General features: G+C 43.4%; 1 protein-coding gene across 2 annotated transcripts in view; it reads right to left on the bottom strand.

The window, feature by feature from the left end:
* CDH5 (cadherin 5) overlaps nt 1-9,322 on the bottom strand; it is a 29,081-nt gene extending 19,759 nt beyond the window's left edge. Inside the window, exon 1 of one of the 2 annotated variants that reach the window (XM_063410664.1) lies at nt 9,092-9,322. The gene's annotated coding sequence lies outside the window, so the exon portion shown is untranslated. The remainder of the gene's footprint in view (nt 1-9,091) is intronic. The other variant, XM_063410663.1, reaches the window with a different exon arrangement.
* Between the last annotated feature and the right edge of the window lie 3,360 nt (nt 9,323-12,682).

Below are 12,682 nucleotides of genomic sequence, written 5' to 3'. Positions count from 1 at the left end.
AGATGGGCTGATAGATTGTGCCTGCTTGTCCTGTGTTATTTTGGTACCTGTATCCTTTTGGGGATAGTGTTAATTTGAATTTGTCTGGGGATCTGGAACCCTTCTGTTCGTGGAATGAATGCCTTACATGATGTAATAAAAAAAGACCTGGAGAGTCTGTAAAAACGTGTGCAACTTCCAGGTGGGTTGAGAAAATCTAGGACTTATTTTTGTGTCACAGATCAAAAATCTCACCCAGGAAAATGTGCCACCCCAGAGGGGCTGCTCCTCTGGGTCAAGTGCACAAGCTCTGATTCCTATTCTCATTTTTAATCAAATAATTTTCCTGTCAATCTGTAGTAATCTCGTTTGGTTATCTGAGTTTCTTTCTTGTAAATCTGGTAATTGAGAAGCAAATTAAATATATGTTAATGTTTCAGTTACTGGACTGTTCATGGACCTTGAAAAAGAACTGCTTTTGGACTAGTTAAATTAATAATTCTTGAATGACTTCTGTTGTTGAAATGACAGGGCACTCTTGAACTGAGGGTTGTTTGCTGTGGGTGACAGATGTGATGGAGGTAAAACAATGCTTTGAAGTCATTAAAATCAGCAGTGACAGTACAGACTTTCCTCTCATCAGATTGGTGATGCAGCTAATTGTTATTTTAAGGGATGACTGTTTATCTGTGACCATCCTGGTGTGTCCAGGCAGAAATCCCTGTTCTTGGTAAATCTGCTGACCTTCTGCCCAGAAGACAGACACAGGTGAAGGTCTGTCCGAGCCACGCTCAGCCTGAGGTGAGCTGTAACAATCTGCCTCATTTCCCACTCTCAGCATGCAGATCGTGTCTGGTGCCAGGTGCAGAATCCTTGGCTTGGCTCATTTTTCATGATAATGTTAGTTATCACCACAAAAGCTGCAGAGACACTTGAGAGCTGATGAGAACCAGTTTGAAATGGGACAGATACAAAGCACGAAGCACTGAAATGTTCTGGTGCTGCTTGAGGGTTCTCTGGCCTTTCTCCTATAGTCACATAATGCTTTACTTTCCCTGAAATATTACCCAAATGGATTAAAGTCCTTTAAATAAGTGGTATTGTCCAGTTTTTCCATGCATAAAGACTTTTCCTTCATGTACAAATATGTCAGTCCAAAATATAACGAGGGATAAAATGTGCTTAAGCACAGTGCCCAGTATAAAAACAGCTGCTGAAATATTTTGAAGCTCATTTGTGATTAAACTATAAAACCATTTCTTGATTTTGTTTCATAGTAAATAATAATATTATCTTAAATAGAAATTTTGGCTTTCCCCTAGTTGTTGACAGCATGGATCCCATGGAGTTTAAGGCCACAAACTACTCTGCTGCTGCTCTTTACAGCCTCTGGTCCCTGGGAGTGGGTTTATGAGGGCTGAGTGAGGAGCAGGCTGTTCTGGTGTTTTGGGAACTTGCTCAAACCCACATGCAACGTTTGGGGGTTGGTACAGAATATTCTCACCTCATCATTGCTGTCACACAGATTCTGTGCTCTCTGGTTTAGAGCATTCCATTTATTAAGATCAGAAATCCCACAATACCTGTGACTCGTATGATTTATTTACTTCGCAGATGTTGCAGGGGTGAAACAAACAATCAAATGACAGAAAATTTGTTCTGGCCACATGTCTTGTGGTGACAGTTGCCAAATGCTGTTGAAGCCAGAGTCATTTCTGGGGGTTAACTCTGGGTTAAATGCAGCCCTTCTGCTCTGAAGTGAGCTGATAAAATGGGTGGGATTATCCTGCATGCATAGTTTGGAACTGCAGACATTTCCCCCTCTGAATTCCTCATCCAAGATAAAGAGGAAGATACCTCCCATCTGGATTAATTATTGATAAAGACAGATGCTGAAAACAGTGATGAAGTGCCAGAGCTGCAGACAGGCAAATAATTTATTCCCTTTCTTGTATCCAAAAGCAAATTTCAGGGATGATCAGGTGTACTCCCCCTGGGAAGGGGCTCTCTCAGTCTCAGTGACATATTTACCTGGCTGTAGATCCAGCTTTCTTTCTTGCTTCCTCTGAGCCAATTTCCTCTTGCTTATCCCAGACTGAAATGGCTCAGTGGGACAGGGAGAGGTGCAGGAGTCTCACTGAGCCCCCCTTATCCCCAGCACCCCCCACACTCTGATGCTGTTTGAGTTTTGGGGAGCAAGAGAATCTTCCAAAAATTATTTGCTCATTCCAGTGTGGAAGTGAAAGAGTTTGGGCATCTTGGAGGTGTTTGTGATCACTGGGAAGATTTCTCCAGCCTCTCTGACCAGAGGCTTTGCTCCCTACAATAAACTGTGTGCACCTTTCAGACTGGGTCTGTTTTGGTGCTTCCCCTGGTGAGCTCAGCTCTGCAGAGCTTGGCTGAAGCTGCCCCAGGGTGTTTCAGAGTTTGGCCAAGCTGAAAGAATGTAAGGTACTTATAAGAATAATGTATTGAAGAGCTTTCTCCACTTCCCCTTTGCTTCCACATAAATCCTTAATATCAGAGAGGCCTCCCAGCACAGAGCTCTAGCTGAGGCCCCCTCATTAAGGGAAAGTCCCTCTCCTTTGAGGAACCACTTGCAATAAAGATGATTGTTTTAAAAGTACAATGTAGCTATGTTTACAGCAGATAGCATTTTTTTTCTCCATGTTTTTATTCAACAAAAGCTCAGGAGCAAAAGTATCTGTGTGGAACACGAGCATCATACCCAGGTCACCGTAATTGATATTTACTGCACTGACAGTAATGTGCAGCAGAGAAACCCTGCTCAGCTGGCTATGTGTGCTCATTCCTTTGTCCAGGGTATCCTCTGGGGTAACTGAATGCATTAGTATTTCCTCTGAAAATTTATGTTGTGGCAGATAAAGAAAGCATGCACTTGTACATAAATCTCTTGTTTTCTGTCTGGGCAAGAGGCTAAAGAAACAGGGTGTGTCTGGATAGATTTTGTTTAGTGTTCTGTATTTTTCTCCCTTTTTAGAATGCCTCATTCAAATGTCAGTTCATTCTTCTCTATTTCCTGCCCTTATCCAACAAGACTTGTAGACCAGGCTTAATTAACTTTAAGACCTTTTATGTCCATCCCTATAGTTACAGTCCTTTCCTGGAACACTTCCACTGTATTATCTCCGTGTTGTGAGATGATGTCAATGATATTATTACTACTCTTGTGAATTTACAATGAGTCTTTCAATAGTTTTAGTTACAGCTTAGCTATTGTCAGGAAAATTCCATCTTTAAATCAAAATAAAACTAGGGGAGCAAATTTCCACTTTAATGTGCTGATAAAGGAAAGCTGGAGAGCCTGAAAATACAGATCTCAGACATAGGGAAGCTTAAAAAGAGGAGGAAAGCTGTTGTAAGTTGTGTGACTCTTCTGTGTGGATTTGTTTCTATGTGGGAGTGGTTGTGATTTAACAAAGATTATTTCTTAAGCTGAGGTGGAACTTTTTTCCTCTTCAGAGGCTGTGCAAGTGGAACATTTATTTCTGCCACAGCTCATGTTTTAATCACAGCCACTGAAACCCCCTTCTGGTGTGAATAAACCCTTTCTCTTCATCTGGAGGAGCTGCAGGTCTGTCCATGTCTGGCAGGTGATGCAGCTCATCACTTCACAGCAGGGAAATGAGAAAATATATTCCACAGAAAAATGTGTCCCTTTCTTCCTGTTTGGACTGAAGTCATGTCCAGGTATAGCTCAGTAATTCAGTATGTGTTCTAATCCTAAACTTTCACCAAAGCTGCTGCTGGCAACTCCAGGGTACAAAGCAAAGGTGTATGTTAAGTGGTGCTGGAGAGGATGGAGCTCTGTGATAGTTCTGTCTCTGTTGAGTTCCCATTTCTGTCTTTGTGAGATGAACCCACTGCAAAAGGCATTCCAGCTCTGCTGCTCTCTGCTTTCTGCCCTCACTTCTTCATTTGAGTGTGGGTAAGTGTCTGCAGTGGAGTGCACTGACCATCCAAATGATACTAAAATGTGTAATCATTGTTGTGCTTTAATGAGAGCCTACACCCCTACATTAACAGCACTGAGCAAAGAGCCAGTATACACTAATTCATTGTGGCTTTGGGTTCCTAGAGGAGGTGTCGAAAACTCTCATACATTATTATTAATATTGATTGCTTGGCGTAATACTAACGTAGAAGCACAGACTTGTTAAAGTTGGAAAAGGCCTTCAAAATCATCAAGACATGAGTAAATTGATTCTCTTGCAGACAGACCATATATATCTGAAAGATAATGACAAAAAAAGCCAGAAAGATAATTCAAATCTCTTCTGAATTCAGGTCTAGGGCTGGAGGTAGAGGGAGGGACTATCCCACAAACAGAATGGAGAAGCCAAAGCTCCGTGCCAGTGGGGATTCTGCTGATGGAGCTGAGCCCATCACAGGAACCATTCCCATCAATGGCAGGATTTCTTATCATTTGCAGGACAGCAATACCAGCCCTTGGTCTCCTCCAGCCAAATGCTGTAAGGCAGACTCTGTGCTCCTCGAGGATTCCCAGAGCACAAATTCACAGCAGATAGCATCGTTAAAGGAAGGGGAAAAGGAAGACTGGTGCTACCAGAGCATTGCTGGAGATGTGGACAAAGGCAGGAGAAGGAACTCGAGTGTATCCTCCAGACACGAGGTGGAAGTGGAATTTCCCTTCCCACTGTCATGCACAGGGAGGCCAGGGGCTGCATTAACCCACCTTGTGCCTGTGAGCTGTGCCAGGTGTCAGGAGCACAACTCCTGCTGGAGCTGGTGGGTCTGGGAGAGATGAGGATGCAGAGAAATGGGTGACCTCAGTGGGCACAAAGCCACTGCTGGTTTGTGGCTTTTTAACAGGATGTGTCACAGAAACAGAGCCTCTGTCACCTCAAGCTGTGGCAGAGGATGCTGGGGAAATTGGACAGGAACAGAGGGGTCTTGGTGGCAACCGGGAAAATAAAAGTGACCTCTTTGGGTTTTGAAAATGAGAAATTTGAAACATTTTTGTCTACCTCTAACTACGATGGTGCTCTGTAAATCCTTGCATTTCAGGTAGCAATTCTGGGGAAGAAGAACACTCTTTTCTCTCTGCTGCTCTTTGGGAAGGTACCTGTGCAATTTCCCTAGTTTGTCCAGGTAACCATGCTTGCCTTTCTTTAAAATATCAGTCATTTTTTACTATAAGTTCTGGACTTCTGTGGATTAATCTTGGTAAAGCTTTCACATGCAGCTGCTTATCTATTGTAAGAGTTTTGCTCTCTGTCTCACACAAAAATACTTGTCTGGAGAAAAGTCTTCCACAGTGTCTGTTCACCTCTTGACTCCTTCCAGTTTACAGATTATAAACCTTTACAGCAGTGTTCTCAGAGCACCAAAACTGAAGTGTAGGCAGTGCAAGGGAGGGATAAGTTGCCCTGGTGCCCTTTTCCGTCTTTGCCAGCCCTGGAAATCCCAGGTCTTGAGCTGCTCCAGGTCCTGTGAATGTCCCAATTGGCACCTGGGAGGGCTGGGCCCCAAATCTCCCTGCCTGCCCAAGAGATGTGTATAGCAGCAAATGCACAGACCAGTCCCATGGCACAAACAACTTCCATTTCAGGAGATGAGAGAACTTAACAAATTCGGCAAAAGCTTGCATTCAAAATGTAGCCAGTTCCATTCCTATTGACAGATCTGAAATTCAGATGCAGATGAGTGAAAATCAAATGAAAGGGGCTAATTTGTATTCCTGCACTGAAGAACTGCAAACAGGCTCTCCACAATTTTTTATTAATTTTTCATATTCCAAGGGCAGCCTCGCTGCAGAATTTAGGAGGTGCAGTGGTGAGTGCTGTGATGAGGAGTTCATTCTGGCAGGTCTCTGGGGACAGCTCAGGTTAAGCCCTGGGAGTGGTTGGAGCCCCAGGAAAGGGGCTCTGTGCACAACAAAGGGCACAGGGAGCTGTGGTAGGAGCTGAGGGCTCAGAGGGAGAGCGAGACTTTGGCACTCTTGCCTGTGAGGGCGTAAAAGCCCAGGGGTTCCTTAGCTGGGATCCCTCCTGGGAGGCTCCAGCTCAGGTTGTTCCATGTTCCTGCACCAGGAATAAATGGCTTTATGGAATGACACGTCTGAGACTCTGCCTGGGCTGGCACTGGCAAAGAATCCTAGTGTGACAGAGGGTGTGTGTAGGGAGCCAAACAGGACCTGTTGGATCCTGGAGCTGGGAAGGGGCTCCAGCCCCAGCAGGGACAGTCTGGGCTGGGGGTGGGACTGCCTGAGTCCCCCCTGGATGGCTGGACAGGGGTTTCTCCTGAACTGGTGTGCCTTCATTTCCAAACCATGCCTTCATTTTGCACAGGTTTATCCCAGCATTACTTGGTGGAAGCGCTGGGGTTGCAGGGGCTGTGCTGGGCTGTGGACAGCTCTGGAGCAGCATCCCTGGAGTCCCTCAGCAGCACAGTTGGGGGCTCCTGGCCATGACAGTGACAGTGGCAAGCACAGAAAGGTGTTTTCTGTGCTTGCCACACCTGCATGGCCCTTGGCAGAGCAGAGCCCTGAAGGGAAGCTCACAGGTGGATAAAAAACCTCTTATCATGGACCAAGAGTGCCCAGCTCTGGCTTGCCAAGGTCTGTCTCTGTGGGGGAACTGCTCTGCTGACACTGAGCTGGGCACCTCTCTGTCCCAGCAAACCTTCAGCTTCACAAACAATCCCTGCCTGCTGTGCTCAGGGGAGGAAGCGAAACCACTCACACCAGTGCTAAACTTTGAGGGGTTTTTGGTTTGTAAACTCACAAGGATAATAAGGGAGACCCATTTGTTTAAAAAAAACCTGAAAGACACCAAAGGAATTTCATGCCCAACAAATTTCTCACAAAGGGAACCTCTTATTTTCTTCTTGAGACTAACATTGGAACCTCTGGATTAAGCTTGTAGAACCTGAGCAAAACCTGGAATTATGATGAAAATACAATGAAGATTCCTTACAGAAAGCTCAGCTGATGGAAATAACCAGTTGTCTTGATTCTGTGAACCTCTGCTCTTTTAGAAAACATAAAGTATTTTCTGGACTGATTTAAGCCTGTAGTCCTGTTGACACATACCCAGAGAAGAAAAGAGAATTTTACAAAAGTTTTTCTATTTTGAATTTGAACTATGAATTGAAATAATTGATTTATGGATGGACAGTGAAGTCCTTTGTTCCACAAGTGCTGTAAATCAGAGCAGTCTCTGAACCATGCCCCGTGATTTTTACCTCTATCCTGTTTTCAGAGCAGTTTCCCTCAGCACAGGCAGGATGTGAAGTAAAGCTGGCAGCAGAGCTGTTAACTCTGCCCTGCCTCAGCTGCCTCTGTGCCCCACAGAGCTGCACATTGCTCAGGGACATGCTCTTCTTCCAGGAGACAATTTCAGTGTTAACATTTGTTTTAAAAATGTTTAAAGAACAGTTTTATGGTCTTCTGTTAAAGAGCAAATCTTTGGGAAATGCTTCCTGTTGCATTGCAGTGCAGCTGTAGCAGTCTGAAAAATAACCCAGGTTTGTGGCTTTGTGGGCAAAGCAGGAATGCTTTTTCAATTTTTTCCTTTGCTTTCAAATTAATTTGTTTTATTGCTTGTAAATTCACTTTCTTCTCTCTAGTATACTGTACTATTCTAAGGCTTTCCTATGCTAAATGCATCCTGTGTCCTTTTCTCCCGTGGGTCACCCTTTATTTAAGGATAAAAAGTACCTCCTGGAGATAGCAGAGATAAATTTCAAGTCAGCATGTGATTTGTTTCTGGTATATGGGTTGTTGTTACCAGCCACAAATTAACCTAAGATGAGAAGCTTTTGTAAATCATTGGAGCATCCTTGCTTTTGTCTAATATATTTTCCTGCATGAACATCTATAATACTGTGTGCTTTTACAAATGCTGATCTAATGATTTATATTCACAGGAGGCAGGGACACATTGATTAACTTTACCTTTGTTAGCTACAGAAACAGCCAACTTGGAATGTTTTGGGGAGCTAAGAATGGAAGAGATTTTCTCACAGAAATTCATCTTCTTCCATATCTTTTTTTTTCTGTGCATTTCTTTTCTTCCTTTATCTTTATTACAGCATGACAGTCAGCACAGTGAGGTGCTGTGCACATTGACAGTCCCACTATTGCAGAATAAATTTCTTACAGAAAAACTACCATCAGTTCATCTCTTATGCATAAAAGCTTTGTCTCTGCACGCTGTACACTGAGCTTGTTAGTTCAGGGACCTGCTACACTGGCTCTAGGACAAGATAAAAGCCTTTTCAACCAACTTTTTGTGTCAAGCCACTGCTCATAAAATAACTCATCAGAAAAAAAATGGGTCTTTTTGAACAACTGAGATCAAGAAACCTGAGGAATAAGAATTGCTGGTCTTTTAGAACAAGGTCTGTAAAACCTGGCACTCCAGAGTTAGGGTGTTAAAGCACCTGGGATGCCTTAAACTTGGGAATGAGGAGATCAAATCACTGACCTGAGTTTGTATGAGCTCCCCTCTTAGTTTTAAACAGACAGGCCGGAGCTGGCCAGTGCACACAGTGGCTGTCACTGCTTGGCCCTGGGCACAGGAGGGCCACCTTCAAGACAGACCCCAAATCCACCCCCACTTCAATAAAACATTTGCATCAAATCACAGCCCAGCTCACCCCTGCTCACTGCAAACAGCCCTGGAGCTGCACCTGTCCACAGCACGAGTGAAATCCCTTCCTAAAGGCTTTACTGTGCAATTGGCAGCATAATCTCCACCTCTTTTCCATTATAAATGAACATCAGCAACACAATCTAAATATTACAAAGCAATGCTCAAAAAACCCATGAAATGCCTCTCTTTTTTTTTAGCAATCTGGTATTATAATTAATATTATGGTATAGCCAAACAAAGCCAGAGATTTTCCTCTTCCAGTGTCAATTGTAATCAGCTCTGCTCTTTGTACTTGGTGTGCGTGCCATCAGTGTAAGGCCCAAAGGATTCGGTGGCTATGTATAAAATTCATAGCCTATTTGCTGGTATTGCTTAAATTATTTAAGACAGTGGAAAATAATTTGGGTGGAGGTAAAAAACCCTTTGAAAGGAACTTCATGGCTGAAGGACAGAAAACAACATTTCTCTCTTACCCGAGTCCGAGGCGGCGCAGCTTCGATCCAGCACCAAATCAGGCAAACTAAACCCAGCAGTATCCCAAAATGTTAAGCAGAATACAAAAAAATGAAGATCAAATAGAAAAATCCACTTCTCTTTTCGTTGAGCAATACTGGGAGTGTTCACTCTCCAGTCTCCAAGGTTTTCCAGCTGGGAGTCAGCCTTTTCCCATCCTGCATCCCGGCATCCTGTTATTGTTCCAAGTCTTAGTAATACAGCGAGAAAAGGGAGTGGAGGAAACAAGATAAACTTAGCCTTATTATTGCTCTATCTACTTATTTGTTGCTGACTCTAATGAGGGAACTGAATAAAAGGAAACTGGCTCTGAAAGAAATACCAGAGTTGGTCTGTTATTTAGTATTGTTTTAGAGAGAGTTTTAGGAGCTAGCAAATATCTGAGAGGAACTTTTGGTGTCTGACACTTGATCAACACAGACTATGCCTTCTTTGCACAAACAGGATTGTCAAAGCAGTTTGGAAGTGTCCTATCTATAAGAATTTTTATACCTGGAAACCAAAAAGGTAGAGTCTTCCTGTTAATGAGACTGGGCTCCTGCTAAGCTGTCAGTGTTGGGTGTAAAGATGAAATTTCACATTGTTTTTCACAGGTAAAGTGAATACACAAGGAGCAAGCCAGTGTAGGTAGGCCTTTCAGGAGGAGAAAACATTGATAGCATCTTGATTATGATGAGTTCCAAGTCTGGAGACCACTCAGAGCACACAGAAGGGGAAGCTTCAGTGTTAAACTGAACACAAGGGTGTAGCTCTTGGCCTTGTGCACTACAAATGAAAGAGGATTTTTTTACTAAATAATGCAGAAGAAAACTGAGAAGTGCAGGGCTTACTCAAAAGGCAGTCTTTGGAACCGCTTATAATAAATGTTGGCAAATGTTCAATGTATCTTAAGTATTACTTTAATAATTTTAATTATTGAATTAAATTTTTAATGTTATTCCATGGTTAAACACTCTCCTGTCCCTATTTGTCATCGCAGTCCAGCACAGGTGGTGGCACCGATTTCCTGCCTTGCCAGAAGGCTGAGGTTGATCAGATTATTTCACATTTTCATGGTGTACAGCAGTGAAGATGAATAGCTTCTGAAGGAATTTGTTACATTAATTATTAAAAAAAAAAAGGAGACATTTTTCAAAGTCCTGTGTAAGGAGCTCAGAGAGCCCAGTTTCCTTGCAGGAAAATAAGATGTTAAATAAGCTGTGTCACTGCTGGGAGAGGAGCAGGGAGATGCTGATAGGGGTTTTCCAGGGAAGTGCAGCTCTGGTCAGGATGCAGCTCCCTGATAATCTGGTGCCCACAGCAGACAAGGGGCCCAGATAAGATTTACCCTTGCAAGTGGCTCCAACTGCATTTCCAGCCCTTTGTCCCTCTGATGTCCCTGTGTGGGGCTGGGAGTGAGGGTGACAATCAGCTGCTCCGAGGAAAGGAGGAGGGGAGGGAGGCATCCCTGTGCTCAGAGGGAAAAGAGGAGACCCCAGGGCTCTCTGTGTGCCCTAAGGCCACAGGCTGGGGTTGTCCAGGTCTGTTTCAAGGCCCACTAAATTACCTTCGTATTACCTGATTTGCTTTGTCTCCCCCAAAAAGTTCAAGGCAAGAAGTGAGAAAGTTTCTAAAGGCCTTTCACATGCTCTGCTTCAGAGCTGGATAGAAAACTGAAAACCTTTTGTAAGTTTAAGAGGAAGATACTTCCACTGAAATTTTAGAGACCCGATTTATCATCTAAAACCTTCCCATGCTGCTTTATAGATTTCATTTCTGCTGAACTGATTCTTTAGGCTTCCTTCCTGGCTATGAGGAAAGGGCCACTGGGATTTTATGGAAAGAAGAACCAATTCTTGCAGCCCCCTCCCACCAGCAGCAGAGCTCCTGATGGATCAGAATGCTCTGTGCCCTCTGGTTGATCCCAAACATTTGCCCTGCTGTCTCTCCTGGGCAGTGAATGTCACCACATTCTAAAGCTGCTGACACAAAATGGTGGCAAGCAGGATTTCTTGTAGATCTGAAACCTTCAGACTTTTTCACTGGGGCCAAATCATAAGACTTTGGAAAAATTCCTTGGTGGCTCATGTCTTTTGCTAGCCAGAGGGTAATGTTTCAAAAATTTTATTAATTCACAAGAAGTTCTGCTAATGAGAAAAATCCTTTGCATGATCAGACAACATTGGCAGACATAACTACCTTTTAGTTGCGTGATTTTGTGTATGAAATAGTATTTAACAGTCCAGCTTGTGGAATTGAAGGGAACAGGTAAAAAATGAATAGAAACCTTAGCAAACACTGTCTGTGTGACACGTGGATGGAGATGGTGGCACGAGGAAAAGGAGTGATAATTCTTTACTTGGCATTTCACAGTGTTTTCCTGCAGTTCCTGCAGTTCCTTTCTCCAAATAACATAACAGGCCCTTTTCAGTTCAGCTCTGCTGTGTGAGTTTTCTTCCATGTTATATCCAGCTGCCCTTACTGGACCATTTGCTTCTTTGCAGTGCTTTTCCACAGATGTTCATCAGCTGCTGCTTTGGGATTCTGTGGCACCTTGGTCAGATATGTCTGGTTCAGATCAGCATCTCTTTCTGTGAAACTTTGAGTTTAGCCTGTGTTATTGAAAAGCCGGAGTCTGAGCAATTTGCCAGGCTAGTAAAGTTTAAAATAGTCTTCCCTGTCTTGAATGATGGGGTGGAACTCAACTTTTCTTTACAAATGCTTGTGCATAATTTGATTTTGACATTCCTGGGAATCTGAAGTGAGAACTGTCATCTTGTTACTGCTGGGAGGAATAATGTGTTATAATGGGCAGAAACACAGCCCTCACCAGATTAAATCTGTTAAATCTGACTGTGCTCACTGTGCACAGACACCCATGAGGGGGTTAGTGTAAGTTACGGGGGTCACTAAGTGCACAGAAGAAATGTGAGATTAAAGAACCTTTCTTCAGAATTAGATTTTGTCTTTTGCTGAGGAGATTGGTCCAATAATCAGGAGCTGCAGTTTCTCTATGTGCTGTGTACCCAGCAGAGCAGGCTGACTTGTGGCTGCAGCTGGTTTCAGGTTTGCACTGTGGTGCTTGTTCATTGTCTCGTCTGACCAGTGCTCTGGGAAGTTCTCCTCAAAGAATTCATGACAAACATAGTGGTAGGAACAAGTTCATTGCTTTCCTAACCAGCACAATCCCAGCAAAGTGGATAAAGCAGTCCTGTGCCTTTCATTGAGAGTTTTCTTCACAAGTAATTTGAGTCATGGTGAAATTCCATGTGATAAATAAGCCCTTCTTGATAACACAGTCATCAAAACCAAAGACAGCTATTGACACAGCTGCAACTAATAATGTTTTATTTCTCATCCTACAATCTGACTCTCACTAGGGAAGGGTTTTACCCTTGGCAGTACAGCCCGAGAATGCTTTTGTAACAGTTTATAAAAAGTTAGACTTGAGCAGTCTGTCCTGCTAACCCCGGCATGTTACAGGTGCTGTGCAAGTGAAGGTCTGCCAAGGCTGGGAATTCAGTCACAGCAGTGCATCAGGATTTTTGTGACCACTTAGGAAACATGGTAGG

Source organism: Prinia subflava, chromosome 13, assembly GCF_021018805.1.
Source record: "Prinia subflava isolate CZ2003 ecotype Zambia chromosome 13, Cam_Psub_1.2, whole genome shotgun sequence".
NCBI lineage: Eukaryota > Metazoa > Chordata > Aves > Passeriformes > Cisticolidae > Prinia > Prinia subflava.
Note: the sequence above shows the minus strand (reverse complement) of the source record. Positions and strands in the feature narration are given on the sequence as shown.